Source organism: Leucopleurus acutus, assembly GCF_964270905.1.
Source record: "Leucopleurus acutus genome assembly, chromosome: 2".
NCBI lineage: Eukaryota > Metazoa > Chordata > Mammalia > Artiodactyla > Delphinidae > Leucopleurus > Leucopleurus acutus.
The window spans coordinates 4,559,290-4,567,795 of NC_139143.1; positions in this window are offsets into that span (position 1 = coordinate 4,559,290).

Below are 8,506 nucleotides of genomic sequence, written 5' to 3' on the forward strand. Positions count from 1 at the left end.
GTCACTTTGGTTTTTGGTTGTTCAGTTGTATGAGATGTTTGTATATTTTGGATATTAAGGCCTTGTCAGTTGCCTCATTTGCAAATATTTTCTCCCAGTCTGTAGGTTGTCTTTCCTTTTCGTTTATGGTTTCCTTTGCTGTGCCAACACTTTTGAGTTTGATTAGGTCCTATTTGTTGATTTCTGTTTTTATTTCCATTACCCTAGGAGCCAAAACTAGAAAGATATTGCTGCAATTTATGTCAAAGTGTGTTCTGTCTAGGTTTTCCTCTGGGAGTCTTTTAGTATCCAGTTCTCCAGTTAGGTTTTTAATTCATATTGTGTTTATTTTGGGATAGGGTCTTCAGAATGTTCTACTTTCATTCTTTACATGTAGCTCTCCAGTTTTCCCAGCACCACTTATTGAATAGACGGTATTTTCTCCATCGTATATTCTTGCCTCCTTTGTCTTAAATTAATTGACCACAGCTGAATGGTTTATTTCTGTGCTTTCTTTCCTGTTTCATTGATCTATATGTTGGGTTTTTTTGCCAGTATTCCATACTGTTTTGCTTACTGTAGCCTGGTAATATAGTCTGAAGACAGGGAGAGTGATCCCTTCAGCTTCTTTGCTCTTTCCCAAGATTGTTTTGGTCACTCAGGGTCCTTTGTGTTTCCATACAAATTTAAATTTTTTGTGTTCTAGTTCTGCGAAAAATGCCCTTGGTCATTTGATAGGGATTTCATTGGATCTGTAGATCGTTCTGAACAGTGTGATAATTTTAACAATATTGATTCTTCCCAATCAAGAACAGGTCTTTCTTTCCATCAGTGTTTGTCGGCTTTAATTTCTTTCATCAATATCTTATAGATTTTGGAGTAAGGTTCTTTTCCCTCCTTAGGTGGGTTGATTTCTAAACTATTTTCTTCTATTTGATGCTATGATAAATGGGATTGTTTCCTGAGTTTCCCCTTCGGATCTATCACTGATAGTGTATGGAAATGAAGCAGATTTCTCTGTAAAAATTTTGTATCCTGCAACTTTACTGAATTCATTGATGAGTTTTAGCAGTTTTCTGTTTTGCCTCTTTAGACTTTTCAATGTGTACTAGCATGTCATCTGCAAAAAATGACAGGTATACTTCTTCTTTTCCAAGTTGGATTCTTTTTTTAATTTTTCTCCTCTGTTGCTCTGGCTAGGACTTTGAAACTTAAGTTATATAAAAGTGGTGAGAATGGGCATGTTCATGATCTTGTTGTTCATTATCTTAGAGAAAATTCTTTCAGCTTTTCACCACCAAGTATGATACTAGTGCCGGGTTTGTCATATATGACCTTTATTACATTGAGGTATGTTTCTTCTGTGCTCACCGTCTACAGAGTTTTGTTTTTTATCATAAATGGATGTTCAATTTTATCAAAAGCTTTCCCTCCCTCTCTAGAAAGGATCATATGTTCTTTATGTTCAATTGATGTATCACACTGATTGATTTGTGGATACTGAAAAATCCTTGCATCTCTGGGGTAAATCCCACTTGATCGTGATATGTAATCCTTTTAATGTATTGATGGATTCTGTTTGCTAATATTGTGTTCATGATTTTGGCGTTATGTTCATCTGTGATATGGGCCTGTAATTATCTTTTCTGTGTATGATATTTTTGTCTATGTTTTTTGTTTTAATCACGGAGAATGTGGCCTCATAGCATGAGTTCAGAAGTGCTCCTACCTCTGCAAATTTTTGGAAGATTTGCAGAAGGATGTGTGTTAACTCTTCTCTAAATCTATGGTAGAAATTCCCTGTGAAGCCATCTGGTCCTGGGTTTCTGTTTCCTGGGACTTTGTAAATTACTGATTCAATTTCAGGAGTGGTAATTGGTCAGTTCATATATTCCAGTTCTTCCTGGTTCAGTTCTGGGTGATTGTACCTCTGTAAAAATGTGTGCATTTGCTGTAGATTTTCCATTTTCTTGACTAATAGTTGCTCGTTGTAGTCCCTTAGTGTTCTTTGTATATCTGTGATGTCAGTTGTAACTTCTTTTTCATTTCTACATTTATTGGTTTGGGCCCTCTCCCTTTTTCTCCTGATGAGTCTGGCTAAGGATTATGAATATTGTTTATCTTTTCAATGAAGCAGGTTTTAGTTTCATTGATCTTTCCTTTGTTTGTTGTTTGTTTTTTAGGCTCTATTTCATAAGTTTCTGCTCAGATCATTATGATTTCTTTCCTTCGACTAAGCTGGGGTTTTGTTTGTTCATTTTTCTCTAGTTACGTTAGGTGTAAAGTTACGTCATTTATTGAAGCTTTTTCTTCTTGTTAGCTTGTATCACTAACAACTTCCCTCTTAGAACAGCTTTTGCTGCATCCCATAGGTTTTGGGTCATTGTGTTTTTGCTTTTATTTGTCTCTAGGTCTTTGTTTGATTGATTTACTTGAAATATAGTTGATTCACAATGTTTGGTTACTTTTGCTGTATAGAAAATTGACTGTTATACACCTATCTATCTTTCTGTCTATGCATTCTGTCTCATTTTCTTGTCCAGTTTGGTTTATCACAGGATATTGAATACAATTTCCTCTGGTATACACTAGGACTTTGTTCCTTTTCTTAATTAATTAGTTAATTAATTTAAATTTACAAATTTTTATTTTATTTTAGAATAGCATTGAGTAACAATGCTGTGTTAGTTGCAGGTGTGCAGCAAAGTGATTCAGTTATACATTATAATATGTACCTATTCATTTTCATATTAATTCCCATTTAGGTTATTACAAAATATTGAGCAAAATCCCTGTACTATACAGTAGGTCCTTATTTGTTATCTGTTTGAATACGAGAGTGTGTACATGTAAATCCTAAACCCCTAATCTATCCCTTCCCCCCACCCCATTCCCTCTGATAACCATAAGTGTGTAATCTATGTCTGTGAGTCTGTTTCTCTTCTGTAAATAAGTTCATTTCTATCATTTCCTTTTAGATTCCGTATATAAGCAATATTGTATGATACTTTTACTTCACTTAGTAGGATAATCTCCAGGTCCATCCATCTTGCTGTAAATGGCATCATTTCATTATTTTTGTTGGCTGAGTAATATTCCATTGTATATATGTACCACATCTCCTTCATCCATTGTTCTGTCAATGGACATTTTGGTTGTTTCTGTGTCTTGACTATTGTCAAGAGTGCTGCAATGAATATTGGGAGGCATGTATCCTTTAGAACTATGTATTACTCTGAATATATGCCCAGGAGTGGGATTGCTGGATCTTATGGTAGCTCTACTTTTAGTTTTTTAAGGAACCGCATACTGTTCTCTATAGTGTCTGTACCAATTTACATTTCCTTCAAGAGTATAGGAGGGTTGCCTTTTCTCCATGACCTTGTTCTTTCCCCATTCTATGTATAATAGTTTACATCTGCTAACCCCAAACTCAAAATCCATCTCTTCCATGCCTCCCCTCTCCCTGGCAACAACCATTCTCTTCTCTATGTCTGTGAGTCTGTTTCTTTTATGTAGATAAGTTCTTCTGTGTCAGATTTTTCATTCCACATATATGTGATAACATATGGTATTTCTCCTTCTCTTTGTGACTTGCTTCACTTAGTGTGATAATCTCTAGCTCCATTCATGTTGCGGCAAATGGCATTATTTCATCCTTTGTTATGGCTGAGTAGTATTCCATTGTATACATATACCACAAATGCTTTAGCCATTCATGTGTCAGTGAGCATTTGGGTTGCTTCCATGTCTTGGCTATGGTTAATAGTGCTGCTGTGCACATAGGGATTCACGTACCTTCTTGAATCAGAAGGTTCTCTGGTTATATACCCAGGAGTTGTGTTGCTGGAACATATGACAAGTCAATTTTTAGTTTTTTCAATAAGCTCCATACTGTTTTCCAAAGCGGCTGCGCCAATTTACATTCCTATGCACAGTGTGGGAGGGTTCCCTTTTCTCCACACCCTCTCCAGCATTTGGTGTTTATAGACATTTTAATGATGGCCATTCTGACCTTTGTGAGGTGGTGCCTCATTGCAGTTTTGATTTACATTTCTTTAATAATTACTGATGTTGAGAATCTTTTCATGTGCCCGTTTGGCCATTTGTATGTTTTTGAGAAATGTCGTTGTAGTTCTTCTGCCCACTTTTTGATTGGGTCACTTTGGTTTTTGGTTGTTCAGTTGTATGAGATGTTTGTATATTTTGGATATTAAGGCCTTGTCAGTTGCCTCATTTGCAAATATTTTCTCCCAGTCTGTAGGTTGTCTTTCCTTTTCGTTTATGGTTTCCTTTGCTGTGCCAACACTTTTGAGTTTGATTAGGTCCTATTTGTTGATTTCTGTTTTTATTTCCATTACCCTAGGAGCCAAAACTAGAAAGATATTGCTGCAATTTATGTCAAAGTGTGTTCTGTCTAGGTTTTCCTCTGGGAGTCTTTTAGTATCCAGTTCTCCAGTTAGGTTTTTAATTCATATTGTGTTTATTTTGGGATAGGGTCTTCAGAATGTTCTACTTTCATTCTTTACATGTAGCTCTCCAGTTTTCCCAGCACCACTTATTGAATAGACGGTATTTTCTCCATCGTATATTCTTGCCTCCTTTGTCTTAAATTAATTGACCACAGCTGAATGGTTTATTTCTGTGCTTTCTTTCCTGTTTCATTGATCTATATGTTGGGTTTTTTTGCCAGTATTCCATACTGTTTTGCTTACTGTAGCCTGGTAATATAGTCTGAAGACAGGGAGAGTGATCCCTTCAGCTTCTTTGCTCTTTCCCAAGATTGTTTTGGTCACTCAGGGTCCTTTGTGTTTCCATACAAATTTAAATTTTTTGTGTTCTAGTTCTGCGAAAAATGCCCTTGGTCATTTGATAGGGATTTCATTGGATCTGTAGATCGTTCTGAACAGTGTGATAATTTTAACAATATTGATTCTTCCCAATCAAGAACAGGTCTTTCTTTCCATCAGTGTTTGTCGGCTTTAATTTCTTTCATCAATATCTTATAGATTTTGGAGTAAGGTTCTTTTCCCTCCTTAGGTGGGTTGATTTCTAAACTATTTTCTTCTATTTGATGCTATGATAAATGGGATTGTTTCCTGAGTTTCCCCTTCGGATCTATCACTGATAGTGTATGGAAATGAAGCAGATTTCTCTGTAAAAATTTTGTATCCTGCAACTTTACTGAATTCATTGATGAGTTTTAGCAGTTTTCTGTTTTGCCTCTTTAGACTTTTCAATGTGTACTAGCATGTCATCTGCAAAAAATGACAGGTATACTTCTTCTTTTCCAAGTTGGATTCTTTTTTTAATTTTTCTCCTCTGTTGCTCTGGCTAGGACTTTGAAACTTAAGTTATATAAAAGTGGTGAGAATGGGCATGTTCATGATCTTGTTGTTCATTATCTTAGAGAAAATTCTTTCAGCTTTTCACCACCAAGTATGATACTAGTGCCGGGTTTGTCATATATGACCTTTATTACATTGAGGTATGTTTCTTCTGTGCTCACCGTCTACAGAGTTTTGTTTTTTATCATAAATGGATGTTCAATTTTATCAAAAGCTTTCCCTCCCTCTCTAGAAAGGATCATATGTTCTTTATGTTCAATTGATGTATCACACTGATTGATTTGTGGATACTGAAAAATCCTTGCATCTCTGGGGTAAATCCCACTTGATCGTGATATGTAATCCTTTTAATGTATTGATGGATTCTGTTTGCTAATATTGTGTTCATGATTTTGGCGTTATGTTCATCTGTGATATGGGCCTGTAATTATCTTTTCTGTGTATGATATTTTTGTCTATGTTTTTTGTTTTAATCACGGAGAATGTGGCCTCATAGCATGAGTTCAGAAGTGCTCCTACCTCTGCAAATTTTTGGAAGATTTGCAGAAGGATGTGTGTTAACTCTTCTCTAAATCTATGGTAGAAATTCCCTGTGAAGCCATCTGGTCCTGGGTTTCTGTTTCCTGGGACTTTGTAAATTACTGATTCAATTTCAGGAGTGGTAATTGGTCAGTTCATATATTCCAGTTCTTCCTGGTTCAGTTCTGGGTGATTGTACCTCTGTAAAAATGTGTGCATTTGCTGTAGATTTTCCATTTTCTTGACTAATAGTTGCTCGTTGTAGTCCCTTAGTGTTCTTTGTATATCTGTGATGTCAGTTGTAACTTCTTTTTCATTTCTACATTTATTGGTTTGGGCCCTCTCCCTTTTTCTCCTGATGAGTCTGGCTAAGGATTATGAATATTGTTTATCTTTTCAATGAAGCAGGTTTTAGTTTCATTGATCTTTCCTTTGTTTGTTGTTTGTTTTTTAGGCTCTATTTCATAAGTTTCTGCTCAGATCATTATGATTTCTTTCCTTCGACTAAGCTGGGGTTTTGTTTGTTCATTTTTCTCTAGTTACGTTAGGTGTAAAGTTACGTCATTTATTGAAGCTTTTTCTTCTTGTTAGCTTGTATCACTAACAACTTCCCTCTTAGAACAGCTTTTGCTGCATCCCATAGGTTTTGGGTCATTGTGTTTTTGCTTTTATTTGTCTCTAGGTCTTTGTTTGATTGATTTACTTGAAATATAGTTGATTCACAATGTTTGGTTACTTTTGCTGTATAGAAAATTGACTGTTATACACCTATCTATCTTTCTGTCTATGCATTCTGTCTCATTTTCTTGTCCAGTTTGGTTTATCACAGGATATTGAATACAATTTCCTCTGGTATACACTAGGACTTTGTTCCTTTTCTTAATTAATTAGTTAATTAATTTAAATTTACAAATTTTTATTTTATTTTAGAATAGCATTGAGTAACAATGCTGTGTTAGTTGCAGGTGTGCAGCAAAGTGATTCAGTTATACATTATAATATGTACCTATTCATTTTCATATTAATTCCCATTTAGGTTATTACAAAATATTGAGCAAAATCCCTGTACTATACAGTAGGTCCTTATTTGTTATCTGTTTGAATACGAGAGTGTGTACATGTAAATCCTAAACCCCTAATCTATCCCTTCCCCCCACCCCATTCCCTCTGATAACCATAAGTGTGTAATCTATGTCTGTGAGTCTGTTTCTCTTCTGTAAATAAGTTCATTTCTATCATTTCCTTTTAGATTCCGTATATAAGCAATATTGTATGATACTTTTACTTCACTTAGTAGGATAATCTCCAGGTCCATCCATCTTGCTGTAAATGGCATCATTTCATTATTTTTGTTGGCTGAGTAATATTCCATTGTATATATGTACCACATCTCCTTCATCCATTGTTCTGTCAATGGACATTTTGGTTGTTTCTGTGTCTTGACTATTGTCAAGAGTGCTGCAATGAATATTGGGAGGCATGTATCCTTTAGAACTATGTATTACTCTGAATATATGCCCAGGAGTGGGATTGCTGGATCTTATGGTAGCTCTACTTTTAGTTTTTTAAGGAACCGCATACTGTTCTCTATAGTGTCTGTACCAATTTACATTTCCTTCAAGAGTATAGGAGGGTTGCCTTTTCTCCATGACCTTGTTCTTTCCCCATTCTATGTATAATAGTTTACATCTGCTAACCCCAAACTCAAAATCCATCTCTTCCATGCCTCCCCTCTCCCTGGCAACAACCATTCTCTTCTCTATGTCTGTGAGTCTGTTTCTTTTATGTAGATAAGTTCTTCTGTGTCAGATTTTTCATTCCACATATATGTGATAACATATGGTATTTCTCCTTCTCTTTGTGACTTGCTTCACTTAGTGTGATAATCTCTAGCTCCATTCATGTTGCGGCAAATGGCATTATTTCATCCTTTGTTATGGCTGAGTAGTATTCCATTGTATACATATACCACAAATGCTTTAGCCATTCATGTGTCAGTGAGCATTTGGGTTGCTTCCATGTCTTGGCTATGGTTAATAGTGCTGCTGTGCACATAGGGATTCACGTACCTTCTTGAATCAGAAGGTTCTCTGGTTATATACCCAGGAGTTGTGTTGCTGGAACATATGACAAGTCAATTTTTAGTTTTTTCAATAAGCTCCATACTGTTTTCCAAAGCGGCTGCGCCAATTTACATTCCTATGCACAGTGTGGGAGGGTTCCCTTTTCTCCACACCCTCTCCAGCATTTGGTGTTTATAGACATTTTAATGATGGCCATTCTGACCTTTGTGAGGTGGTGCCTCATTGCAGTTTTGATTTACATTTCTTTAATAATTACTGATGTTGAGAATCTTTTCATGTGCCCGTTTGGCCATTTGTATGTTTTTGAGAAATGTCGTTGTAGTTCTTCTGCCCACTTTTTGATTGGGTCACTTTGGTTTTTGGTTGTTCAGTTGTATGAGATGTTTGTATATTTTGGATATTAAGGCCTTGTCAGTTGCCTCATTTGCAAATATTTTCTCCCAGTCTGTAGGTTGTCTTTCCTTTTCGTTTATGGTTTCCTTTGCTGTGCCAACACTTTTGAGTTTGATTAGGTCCTATTTGTTGATTTCTGTTTTTATTTCCATTACCCTAGGAGCCAAAACTAGAAAGATATTG